A 12500-nucleotide genomic window follows, 5' to 3' on the forward strand; every position below is an offset into this window, starting at 1 on the left:
CTCAGCAGTTTCTCTTTGAAGTCTGGTCCTGAAGTTTTTTTTGCTGCAGGATGGCCAGCTTAAGATCTGCTATTGTGTGGCCAGGGAGGTTGAAGTGTTCTCCTACAAGTTTTTGTATATTGTCATTCCTAATATCTGATTTGTGTCCATTTATTCTTTTCCGTAGAGACTGTCCAGTTTGGCCGATGTACATAGCAGAGGGGCATTGCTGGCATATGATATGATGGTACTATACTCCATCATATGCCAGCAATGCCCTCTGCTATGTACATCGGCCAAACCTATTCATCATCATGAGCCATACATTTTCCAGCTGTAGATCACCTGCCATTTCCCTGTTGTTCCCTTACTAACAGGAAATCTGCTTTTCCTTCACAGAAGGATCCTCTCAACACAGACTCCATGTGATGAAGAGAATGCAGGAAGAGGGTCTTAAGTTACGCAACTGCAGCACTGTTTCCTCCCTTTACTTTGCTGTGTCTTTGGATCTCCTAGATAAAAATGTGATCCTTCCCCACACCTATCCTTTGGGAACACACTTACTCTCACGCCTAGCGATATATTTGCTGATCCGCCTATTCTTAAGAGGACAAATGTCCTGCAAAGATATGACACTGGGCTTTGAAAATGTGGAGCCAGTAATTAAAATGAAGACTGCAGTACAGTAGAAAGTAGAGTCTAAAAACCACAGTGGTGTTTTTACTGATGGGGGTTATTGAGGACTTCAGTTTAATAATTTAGTGCAGCTAAGATTAATAAATGATAGGAGGTGGAAATGGTCTTTTAGGAAGAAGGATTGGAGTGGCATGTTAACTGTTTAATTCATTGTGTTCTGAAAAATGGTGCATGAAACACTATATAATGACTGGGGACAGTCCTAAGGTTTCTGAGCCTTGTAGTGAGGAGAACGTGTATCATGAATGACGTTTATGCCTTGTGAGTGAGGCTGTCTGAGCACAAGCTAGAGAGTCACGGATGCCAGTGAATTCTAGCCCTGCTTAATGAAAAGGCTTCAGGAGATGTAGGGTAAGAAGTTAGATAGGGGTCTATGCAGCTTAGAGACCCATTCTGCCACCACGTACTACAGGTCATTGGCCCAGATCTACAAAGCGGCCTAGGTGCCTAAATACTTAATCAGTAGGCCAGAGAAAAATGACGGTCGTCTGGTGGATATGGTATCCAACAGGGAGGTGGGAGAGCCAGAGTCCAGTCCCCTGCTCCAGTGAACTTTTTAACTTATCTAAAGTGGAACAGCTTGAACAGGGGAGATTACAGGAGCCTCTGCCCTCCCTATTAGAATATCCCATAGTTCAGTAGTTAGAGCCCTCTCCTGAGAAGTGGTTGTCCCTGTTCAAATCTTTTCTCCCCCTCAGGCCAAGATGGAAATTGAACCTGGCTCTCCCACATCCCATCTAACCATTGAATTTACTGTCAGGGATGTGGGATGTCATAATATGCATGCACATGTTACCCTGGCCTTCTCAAACATGTGCCCATATATTCTCCAGGTACCTCTTGCACTATCATACATTTCGTTTATGCCACTCAGTTTTAGTTTTGACTTAAATACAAACAAACCAATAAAACCTCTGCTTTCTTTTTCTCATTTGATCATTAATTAGTATTGAAGAACTGGGCTAAATTCACTACTTATGTAAACCAATCCAATTCCATTGAAGCCAGTGGCGTAATCCTGCTTACAGTAGTTGTGAATTGGGCTCTGTGAGTTCACTGGTATAGATGGAATTAATGACTTCCTAAGGTGCAGTATAATATGTCAGTTTCTAGACTAGCTTGAAATTGAATATCAAGCTTTGGGAAACAGATGGGTTGCTCATAGGTATACAAATAGCAACATCAATGGAAACAGGCATGTGCATAAGGGAAGCAACTGTGGCCCTGAATCTCCAAACAACAGAATCCATCCAGTAAACAGGATTGTCACAAGTCTCAGAATTTCACAGGATTTTTTTTTTTTTTAAAACAGCTCCCATAGGGAGGTTTTTTTCCTCCTCAGCAGCACAGGGTTTTGCAGGCTACACCATTTAGATAGAATTCAAGGGGACGCGATATTTTAATCACTGAGTGAAACAAATTTTTACCTCTTAAAATTTAAAAAAAAAAAAAAATCACAATTTGCATAAAAATGAAGACCATCATCCAGAAACCTGTTATACAAAACTCAATAATCCAGACAGAAAGAGGCACTGCAATATATTTTTGGAAAGGTTTCCGATCTCTTTTGCAGTTTCATGCTGTTTAGGACACCTGTTAAAAATTTGAAGCGAGGAGAGCATTAAATACAGAGCAATGGCTTGTACAGAATGGCCCATGATTTCTGTTTTATGCATTTGATCAATTTAAATCCTGTGATATTTCCCATGATTGGTCCAGCAGCTTTCCATAAGCTGCACAGTGCCATGTTAGTCCTTCAGCATAAGAATTACATTGTTCCCATTTTGTTCTTAAGCCATACTGTGGAAGTGCAGATGTATTATTCAGATTGGATTGAATTGTGTTTTGATTTGACATGTGCTGCAGTGCTCACAGAAATACCAAGTAAGCCTTTATCAGGGGAGCAGGTAACAGCTTCTGTAATGAATCAGAAGCTGAATAAGGGTGACTGGTTGCTATCCAAACAGAAGAAAAAGTTCCTTTTTAGCATGGCTCATTAAAATGATGGTGCACCCAAGTGGGTAATAGCAGCAGAAGAGAAATCCTGTAGGTATCAGGGCATTGATACAGCTACATTGGGAGAAAATAGCTGAAATGACATTTAATTCCCACTGCTTTGCTCCCCAAACTCCCTATGTTTTAAACAAATGCCTCTGCCACTGGGTTGCAAAGATAAACAAAGTAAAGTAGTTTATGGACATTAATTAATCTCACAACCACATTTATCTCACAGCCTCCCTGTGAGGTAAATGATTTGTTATCCTTATTCAACAGGTCAGGAAACTGAAGCATTAAACAGCTAAGTGACTTGGCCAAGGTCCCTCAGTTACAGAGCAGGGAATAAAGCCCAAAATGCTTGACTCCATCGAGTTTTCTAACCACTACCCAGCAAGATCCATCTTGTGCGATTCTCTTCCCTGCTGTTTACATTAATAGGAACCTTGCTGTATCCTGCCCTGAATGTGTAGTAGTTAATGTCTGATGTAGTGTTAGAAAAAACACACAGTATCTAGGCCAAAGGATTAAAAATATTAAACTCATGGACATACTGGAAACTCAGCGTATGTTAGCATGAAGCATTCTTGGCTGTCCAGATAGTGCTGTATATTTTTACATAGACATTAGGCTTGTACCATTGCAGCCTTAAATATATTTTTCTCCAACCAAGAAAAGCCTGGCTCCTACTTTTGCCATTTATGCTAAAATGCATAAAGCTGAAAGACACTCCTGTCAATAAGGCTGCTTATGTAAAATTCCCTTTGTTGCAGTTCCAGCAACAGAACCATTGCATTATAATGGAGGTTTCAACTCCCATGCTGCAAATACTGCACAGCTTTTGGATAAATCTGTCTTCCTCATTTAGTTTTGGCTCCCATGAAGGAGGATGATTGGAATGCCAATTAATCTCCATAAAAGTCACAAATCAAGCTCCGTCATAACTAAAGAGTGCTCAATGTGGTGTCATCATTACTTACCTCTGGGTGAACATGAGAAGCGGGGCACTCAATCCGGGCCTAATTGCAAGTGTCACAAATTACTTGTAGTTGAGAGATTAGCTCATTAGTTTAGGGCCTTTTGCACTGGAGCCCTAGAAATTCTGATGCAATGTGACACTGCAGGAATGGAGTGAGAAGAAAACATGCTTCTGAACCAGCCAAAATCACAAACAGTAGGATCTCTCTTCGGGTCTTGCTGTGCCACTCTGATGATTAGCTAAAAGAGGAGAGGATTCCCTGGGTAGAGCCTTCTCCTCTACAATCCATATCCCACAATCTATCTTTATTTAGGCCCTGATTCTGCAAAGCTCTTAAGCCTATGCTTAACCTCAAGTACATGCTTAAGTCCCATTGAAGTAATCATGTGTTTAAGTGCTTTAAGTGGAAACTACCACTGATTAATAACTACTCTTGTTCAGTTGCCAAATGTTCATCACACAAGCCACAGGGGAAAGCTATTACATATGACTGCCTCAGGGCTTATTGAAAATTAATACAATTTGCAGTTTCTCAATGAAAAATGGCATGGTTATTTTGTTTCTCTTTCCAGATCTTTGATCAGACAAATCAGTTTCCACTCATTTACTTTTGAGGAGGAGGCATGCTTTGATTATGCACCTGGAAGTCAGGAATTTGAGTTCTAATTTCAACTCTGGCCTTAGGCATGGCATGTAACCAATCAGTGCCTCAGTTTCCCCATCTGTAAAATGGGGTTAATGATACAAGGGTGTGGTGAGAATTAACTAAGTTCTGTTCAAGTGCTTTCCAGATGGATAATTATGTAAAATGTTTGGTTTGCTTTTTGCTATCTAAGTCTTTTCCTTTCTTCCGTCTCTTTAGACAAAAATCATACATGCCTCAGGCTCCACAGAGTGAAGCTAATTTTTTCATAACATGATTGTTTTAAAATCCTAAACTATGTCCAATGACTCTTATTTTAATATAGTCCCAGGTTAATTGGACTGGAACATATGTATATTTGACAACAAAGTATAACTAAAATGTTCTTTCTTTAGTTACTGAGAAAATAATCTGCAAACAGTCATAACTATGGTCCTTGTCCTACAATCAGTTCTGTACAGGTGGACCTCGGTTCCCATGCTGACCCCCGTTGATGCCAGTTGATTTACACCCACAAGCAGGGATTCACACTATTGGATCCATTTTCAGGACTGGGCCCAAATTGTGAAGTCTTTCCTCACTTTTCTGAGTCCTTTCAGGCAAACGTTATCAAAGGGAATTTGCCTGAAGCAAGACTACATGTGTGGTGAGGACTTCAGGACTTTGACCCTTGGTGAGGGCAGACAGGTGCCTCAATGGGAATTAAGCACCTAGGTGCTTTTGAAATTCCCGCTAGGCACCTAAGTGCACCTTTATGTACCTAAATGTCTTTAAAAATCTGGCCCCTATGCAACTCACATATACAGTGCTCACTGGGGGGAAAAAAGAGAATTACATCCATACAGAAGGTCAAAAGGCACCTCTCAGCATTTTTAGGTACTTAGAATAATAAATAGGCTATCAGAGTTGGAAGGGACCTCAGGAGGTCATTTAGTCCAACACGCTGCTCAATGCGGGACCAATCCCAAGACAGATTTTTGCCCAAAATCCCTAAATGGCTCTCTCCAGGATTGAACTCACCACCGTGGGTTTAGCAGGCCAATGCTCAAACCACTGAGCTATCCCTACCCCAATTGCTGTAGGGGAACCCCAAGCCCTTCAAGGTGGGTGGAATCCCCTCCAAGCCACTTCTGTTGGTTTCAGTAGGCATTAGGAACCTAAATACCTTTCAGGATCTGTCTCTTAAATACCTTTGGAAATCTGGCTCTGTGTCCCTTCTGTGTCTTAGGTTGGGCTGTTAGACTTTAGACCTTGTTAGACTTTAAATATTTAAAACAACCCTCTTTAAAAACAACAACATTTGCAATATTATATTTCAGTTACAAAGCTTGTTAAAAGGGGGAAGGATCTGTATTTCTGAACTGGAAAACCAGACAATGTCACATTGGTTTGATTTTTGTTTTCAGGAGAATGCAAACATTGCTTTAATGTAAAGGACAAATCAAATCCCATGAGGTATTATCAACATCAGCACTATCACAAGGGAAACCATGCAGACTCCGTTTTAGCTTAGGATGAGCTTTGTAATGTACATAATTCTTAATAAACTGGAAATATTGCTTTTTTTGCACTTTCTAGGCTCTGTATCTTGAATCCAAGTTCTGTTCTCCAGGAGCATTATTTCTTAATGGTTTAAAGTTGCAGATGGATGTTTGTTGCCTGGAGCAGCCCAACTAAAGAGAAAAAGTGAATCTGCAGCCTGAAGAGATTAGGTTGAGACTTTTGGAAGGCAGCAGAGCTAAATGGTGACAGTGAAGCAATCAAGTGGTCAGTCTTAGTTACTGGGAAAAGAAAAAGGGATGAAATGCTACTTGAAGTCGATTGAGTCATTTGCAAGCTTTCAATATGACAAAAATGCTACTGCCTCTGTGGCATCTAGCCTGACTTGCCTTGTTTATTGCAGTCTAAGTATCGTGGTATGCTTCTACTGTAGTTCCATTTCCATCTTCACAGAGTGTAACGGTCTCAGCCTGATGCTTTGCAGGCTGAACGTCTTAAAAATCTGTTTTACTGGGATGAAAAGTAATGAGCAAGTTATAGATCAGATTTATAAACTCATTTATACAGCAGAGTAAGAGCTCATTTCTCATCTCATTCATGCTGAGGTAAAGCCAGAGTTACCCCACTGAAGTCGATAGAATTTGCACTAGTGTAAATTAGGTCAGAATTTGGCCCAGTAGTCTAAGGCTTTCGCCGTAAAGCTTAGGACATTTTTAGTCCTGCAACACTCAAGCCTCTTTATTCATGTTCCCATCTGCTGATTTGGTTTATGACAACACTAGCAACAGACACTTTCCCTAGGGCCACATCAAAACTCTTTAAGACATCTGAATCCGAAGATTGGATGAGTGGTAGGAAATGCAGCTGACAATATTCATCCTCTTCCCTCACAAAGGCCTAGATAATGAAATCTTTAGGCAAAACAAAATGATGCAAAGAAATTCAGAGTTTCCTGTGGGCTTAGAAACCATTACAGCAGCCAGCTTCTGGGAGACTGATTTAATTATACCAATCTAAGGGGGCACTGATCACTTGACATCTCTCCAGCCCTCAGATAGTCTTAGAACTGGACTGGAGAAGTAGTTTGAACGCAGTGGTGCTCATTCAGTATTACCAGCAATAGTCAAGAAGGCATTACAATAGAACTGATGATATAAAATACTCCCTCTCCATGTCCTTTGTGCCAAAATCAGAGAGAGAGTTCCTCCACATCCCTTAAAGACAGCTGTTTGGTTCCTTCCCCCTTGTGCTGTGATTTCTGGCTGCTCCCTGTCTGCACTCTCGCAGCTGGTCCTATACTGATATTCTGCGGGGACTGAACTGTTGTGAACTATTTTTGCATGGCAGGAGATGCAAGTGAGTCGACTAGGTGAGAAAGATGCCAAATTGACTAAAGACACCTGTATATCCATAGAACATCAGGAGGAACAGCAATGCAAATACCCCATGCAGTCCTCCCTCAACTGACCTGCCAGGACTATAAGGGGATTGATCTTCTGCTGTAACAAGGGCGCCAGCTATTGCCAATGGACACCAGTCTCCTAGGAAGTGGATAGGGGTCCATGCTGCACATGCCATGGTGATGAGAGTGGTATAAAATACTAGGCAGTGGATTATATAGGAGACTGAATGCTGTCAGATGGCAAATACCTTCATCACCACTGATCTAAGCTGGAGTTAAAGCATGCCCTAAAAAGGAGGGGGCTCTATGGATCTGATTTTCAACTGTGTTGCACCTTGTGCAGTCACTTACGTCTGAGCAGGTGTACCATTTGCATTTCATATGCACTTTACAGAGGTGTAAATAATCACAGAATCTGCATAGCAGAGAGCTGAGCCGCGTATCCCTGTTACCACGCAGCCAACATTCTGCCATTATTTTAACACATCAGTTCTCAAACTGTGGGTTGAGACCCCAAAGTGGGTTGAAACCCCATTTTAATGGGGTCACCAGAGCTGGTATTAGACTTGCTTAGGCAGAAGCCAAAGCCTGAGCCTCACCATCTGGGGCCAAAGCCATAGCCTGAGGGCTTCAGTCCTGGATGGTGAGACTCAGGTTACAGGCCCCACACTTGGGGCTGAAGCCCTTTGATTTTGGCTCCCCTTCCAGGGCAGTGGGGCTTGGGCAGGCTCAGGCTTTGGTCTCCCTCCGCCCCACCCCTGTGGGGTTGTATAGTAATTTTTGTTGTCAGAATGGGGTCATGGTGCAATGAAGTTTGAGAACCCCGCCTTTGAAGAATATGCATCAAGACACAACAGTCCAAATCAGGGTTTTGCTGCTATACCCAGGAGATTCCACAACCCCTAGGTTAGGTGCCTAGACTCCCTACACAATGCATGGGGAGAAACAGGTGCCGCAGAATGAGATCCACAAAAGCCAGCGTGGTAGGCAGAAAGTCACCAAAGAGCAAATACCAACCAGAAGGATGTGCCCTAAGCCCCCATCTCTCTCAGGGAGGGAGGCACTTATCTCTGCAATCTCTATTCTGGAGTCAGGTGCATAAGCCATTTCATGCTATAACATCAGCAGTGCACACCTAATTCCACACAGAATAGCTGCATGGGCAAGCCTCAGAACCTTTAGCCCAGTGGTTAAGGTACTCAACCAGCATGTAGGAGACCCCAGTTCAATTTCCTGTCTCTGCCTGATGAGAAGGGATTTGAACCAGGCACTCCCACCTTTCAGATAAGTGCTCTGCCCACTAGGCTATGAAATATTCTGAGGTTGAGGGCTCTCTCAGTTTCTCTTGTTGAAGCCATGCCACTTTGTATAAATAAATATGCATGCAGCCACAGAAACAGTGAGACTGATGCTATAATCCGTGGTTCAGGCACTCACCTGAGAAGTAGGCTACCCATGTTCAAAGCTCTCCTCCTGCTCAGGTCAAGGGAGAGATCTGACCCAGCATCTTCCATAGCTTGGGTCAGTACCTAACCACTGGGCTAATGATTATAAAGGAGACCACTTTTTTTCCTTTCCCCCAGCCATGTTGCGTGGAGGCAAGCATGCTCACACCTACCATATTGCGCCCCACAAGTCAGATAGGTGGGCCAATGCCCATCTTAACCTGGTTTGACAATAGTGCTGGGATGTAGGTACAAGACAGGCAGCTGGACCCCTGCTTTGGGCAGCAATGCTAATGCTCAGAGGCAGAAACTTGGCCATGTAGGGAACTGTTACCAAAAAAAATTAGGCCCAAAGTGAGTCGAGGCACCTACAGTTGAGGTGGAGCAGGGGTTTTATGGATCTCACTGATGCCTAAAACTGAGGCTTTGTGGAAGGAAAGGAAGTCTTAGCAACATTTATTCTCCCTTGCAAAGCTTATTTCACTATAGAAACTTCTATCCTGAATAGGCCAATACATCACCTAATCTGACATTCTGTCTCCAACAGAATCCATTCCTTGAGGCTTCTTCAAAGAATGCATAAAATCCTTCTAAAGGATCAAATGGCACAATGCTATGCCACAAAGGGACATTCTTCCTGACTCCAGCTTGCGCTCAGCTTATGCCTTGAAGCATGAGAATTAACTAACCTTATAATTCTGTCCTAGCCAGGGTAACTACAAATACTATTCTGAAACACAGAACCCTTCTCTAAAACTTCCTAAGTTCTTCTTCGAGTGATTGTTCATATCCATTCCAGTCAGGTGTGTGCGCGCCGCATGCACAGCCGTCGGAGAAACTTTTACTCTAGCAACACTCAGCAGGTCGGCTGGGCGCCCCCTGGAGTGGCGCCACCATGGCGCCGTATAAATACCCCAGCCTCCAGCCGAACCCATGGCCACCCTTTCAGTTCTTTCTTAGCCGCCGTGTCGGTCGTATTGGAACAGTGGAGTGGCAGTTTACGCTGACCTGCCGCATTTTCCTAGCATCGCGTCGTTTTTTGTTCTTTGTTACTGTGAATCGTTCTTGTTTTTAAACATAGTTAATTAAGGTTTATTGTATCAGTGTTAACCGTTAAATAGATCGTTGTTAGTTTTTGTTGTGAATTGAGATTATGCGGGGGCTGGGGGCTCTTTCCTACCGCGCGGTACCGTAGGCCATGCTGGCTCGCGGCGGCTTTAAAGCCAGTGTTCGGTCCTGCAAATAGGCCGAAATGCGACATTGTGGGTAGATCCCATGAATCCTGTATTAAGTGCCTTGGGGAATCGCACTTATCGTTTCGAGTGCGCCATTTGCAAGGCATTTAAGCCGCGACACGGAAGAAGGAGCGGGAACTAGATTTCTCCGGCAGGTCTCCTTATTGGAGAGCGGCATTAGCCCCCTCGGCGGCGCACCTGGAGTATAGCCAGCAAGTGAGTGCGGCTGCCCCCCTCGGCACCGTGAGCACTGGTCAGCACGCGAAGGCTCTCTCAGGCACCGGGCAGAGCCGAGCCGAAGAAGGCCCCATGCTCGGTCGTCTCTCCGAGGTTCTGATAGTCGCGCTTAAGTGCTCTCGGACGGCTCCTGTGGACGCTCGGGGCGACGCAGGAAGAGACTAAGGCAATCCCTACGCGAAAGCAGACGCCCTGCACGGCCGTCGCGGTTTGCGGATCGCTAACCGGCCCCCGGTTGACTCGCATGCCCACGAGGGCTGTCCGAGTCGGCGCCTGGAAGCTCCCGGCACCGGCCGTGGTTGAGCTAACCTTTGGGCCTTCGATCGCGGAGACTTGTAGGGAAGAACCTCATTGCGCTGTCTGACCGGCATACCCGCCATTTGCGCTCGGACATTGGCCTAGTCGATGCGACTACGTCTCTCAGTAGGCAGCCCGCGTCTTATGGGCAGCCGCCCTGCTGTCACAGCTCGGATGGGCGGCGCTGGGCGCTCAAAAGGTCCCACTCCGCTCGCCGTGCCCACAGTCTCGGCCGTGCTGGGGCAGGGTTAGGCCGCAGTCGGCGGCGCTCCGGCGGCACGGGGCCCGCCACCTCGGCACACGTTCGCACGTCCGCGGCTCTACACTATCCGGCTTTCAGTCTCAGCAACCCGTTCGCCGTCGCGCTACACTCTTCATTTTACCTTTGGAATCACGACGACTGACTTGAACGTGCGGAGCGTGCAGAAGATCTATTATTAGGCTGTTGAAGGTGGCAGTTACACGAAAAATCACTTGCTATAAGAACCCCAGGGAAGGGGGAATGTGGCTATCATGGGTTTTCCCCATTTTTGGCTCCACAAGAAAGGCCAAGTTTATGTAAGGTCATTGTTCTAAGGCGCGGACACCTTGACGCCTGGTTACCGATCTCTCCTCAGCCTCTCATCCGGGCTGGGTTTTGGATTTTCCCGCGGTCTGGAGACGCCAGGCACCAAATTCCACGGCACAGGCCCACCCCCAGAGGTGTCAAAACTTTCTTTGCTGGCCCTGCACCACAGGACAGCTAGCAAGGAGAGGCCTGCGTCTCACACCGAGAGCAGCTGAGATCTTTCGTCCTCACAGCACCAGCATATAAAATGGATCCAGGCAGGAGCTCGATGGTCATGGCGCAGGGTCGGGTAATTCCCCTTTATTGCCCAAGCAAGGCAAATGAAGGACATGTGTTCCGCTAACAACCCGCAAGCTCGTCAGCCTGGGAGTCAATAAGACGTCTCACAAGGGTACTGGTAACGTCAGAAGGCGAGCATTTGTACCGATGCATCTACTGCTATGACTCCTGGCACCATGGCGGCAACCAGAACCCATCCCCAGTACCGAGGTATCCGCAACCAACCCTAACTAATTGAATCTGTCAAGACTTTACCGCAAGATCGTCCTCTACACATTGGAGACAATAATGAGGTGCAAGTCTACAGGCACGTCCCCCAGCATTATATCACATTGCGGGGACATATACCGCTCGACTCGCCCATGGGCCCCGATCACAGAACGGTGAAATAAACGCACGCTCGCCACTCCGCGGCGGTGTCGTCCGGTACGATAATTTACATTCGCCGGGAACCGACCGAGGACTGGGAGGGAGAAAGCAGAGTGCCCTTCCCCGAACTCATAGTGGAAGCCTAATGAGAGATGTCGAGACAGCCAGCTCGGGGTCCACTAGAGGTAGCAGGACAGCAAGGAAAATGGGGAGCCTGTACCTGGTGGAAAAGATTCTCTGTGATAGCTGCAAAGGCCCGTCACCATCTAGGTTCCATCCTCCAGCATTGGGGAATCATTTTTGGGGCCGTACAAACAGTTCCAAGTTTAGGCATCCATCATCCCTTCCGATAAGACTTAGTGAAGCTCCGTCTTGAAGCCAGTTAGGTCGTTGTGCCGCTCATGAAAGTCCATTGGAAGGCCTGTGTACAAAAACTTCACTCCATCAGATAGATGTCCGAATTAATGAAGATGCGATGGTGGCTAGACATATTTGGCCAACCCCAAAGTTGAGCTAATGTCACTCCCGAGACTAAAAACATAAGCTCAGCTTGATGGCTACGAAGAGAACTGTAACCTCCAGAGGCTATATCACTTGTGAGTGGCACAGGGGGGGACCTGTACACGATGACATGGGTTACAGATGATGTAATGATTAGGAACAAGTTTAAAAGATTGCAGCTAAAGGTCCATGAGCAGATATGTTAAGTCTCTAGCACGTTACATCACAGAGATCACTTTCATAATAAGACAAAATTTCAAAATGACCTGAGCTATTCTAGAGAAAATTTGCAAAGAAAAAAACAAAAATCAAAAAACCTCTTGTTCACTATCACTGTTTCTTTTCCCCCTGGTTTTTCTTTTTTTGATAAAAAAA

General features: G+C 45.2%; 1 protein-coding gene across 8 annotated transcripts in view; it reads left to right on the forward strand.

The window, feature by feature from the left end:
* TRIM44 (tripartite motif containing 44) overlaps positions 1 to 12500 on the forward strand; it is a 547049-nt gene that overhangs the window by 99243 nt on the left and 435306 nt on the right. For 2 of the 8 annotated variants that reach the window (XM_032805109.2, XM_075065262.1), the window contains one exon: positions 379 to 5862. The exons of 3 other annotated variants lie outside the window; for them this stretch is intronic. The gene's annotated coding sequence lies outside the window, so the exon portion shown is untranslated. Of the gene's footprint in view, positions 1 to 378; positions 5863 to 7139; positions 7575 to 12500 lie in introns of those variants that run through there. 3 more of the 8 variants (XR_012655773.1, XM_032805110.2, XM_032805116.2) reach the window with 3 other exon arrangements.

This window comes from Chelonoidis abingdonii, chromosome 4, assembly GCF_003597395.2.
Source record: "Chelonoidis abingdonii isolate Lonesome George chromosome 4, CheloAbing_2.0, whole genome shotgun sequence".
NCBI lineage: Eukaryota > Metazoa > Chordata > Testudines > Testudinidae > Chelonoidis > Chelonoidis abingdonii.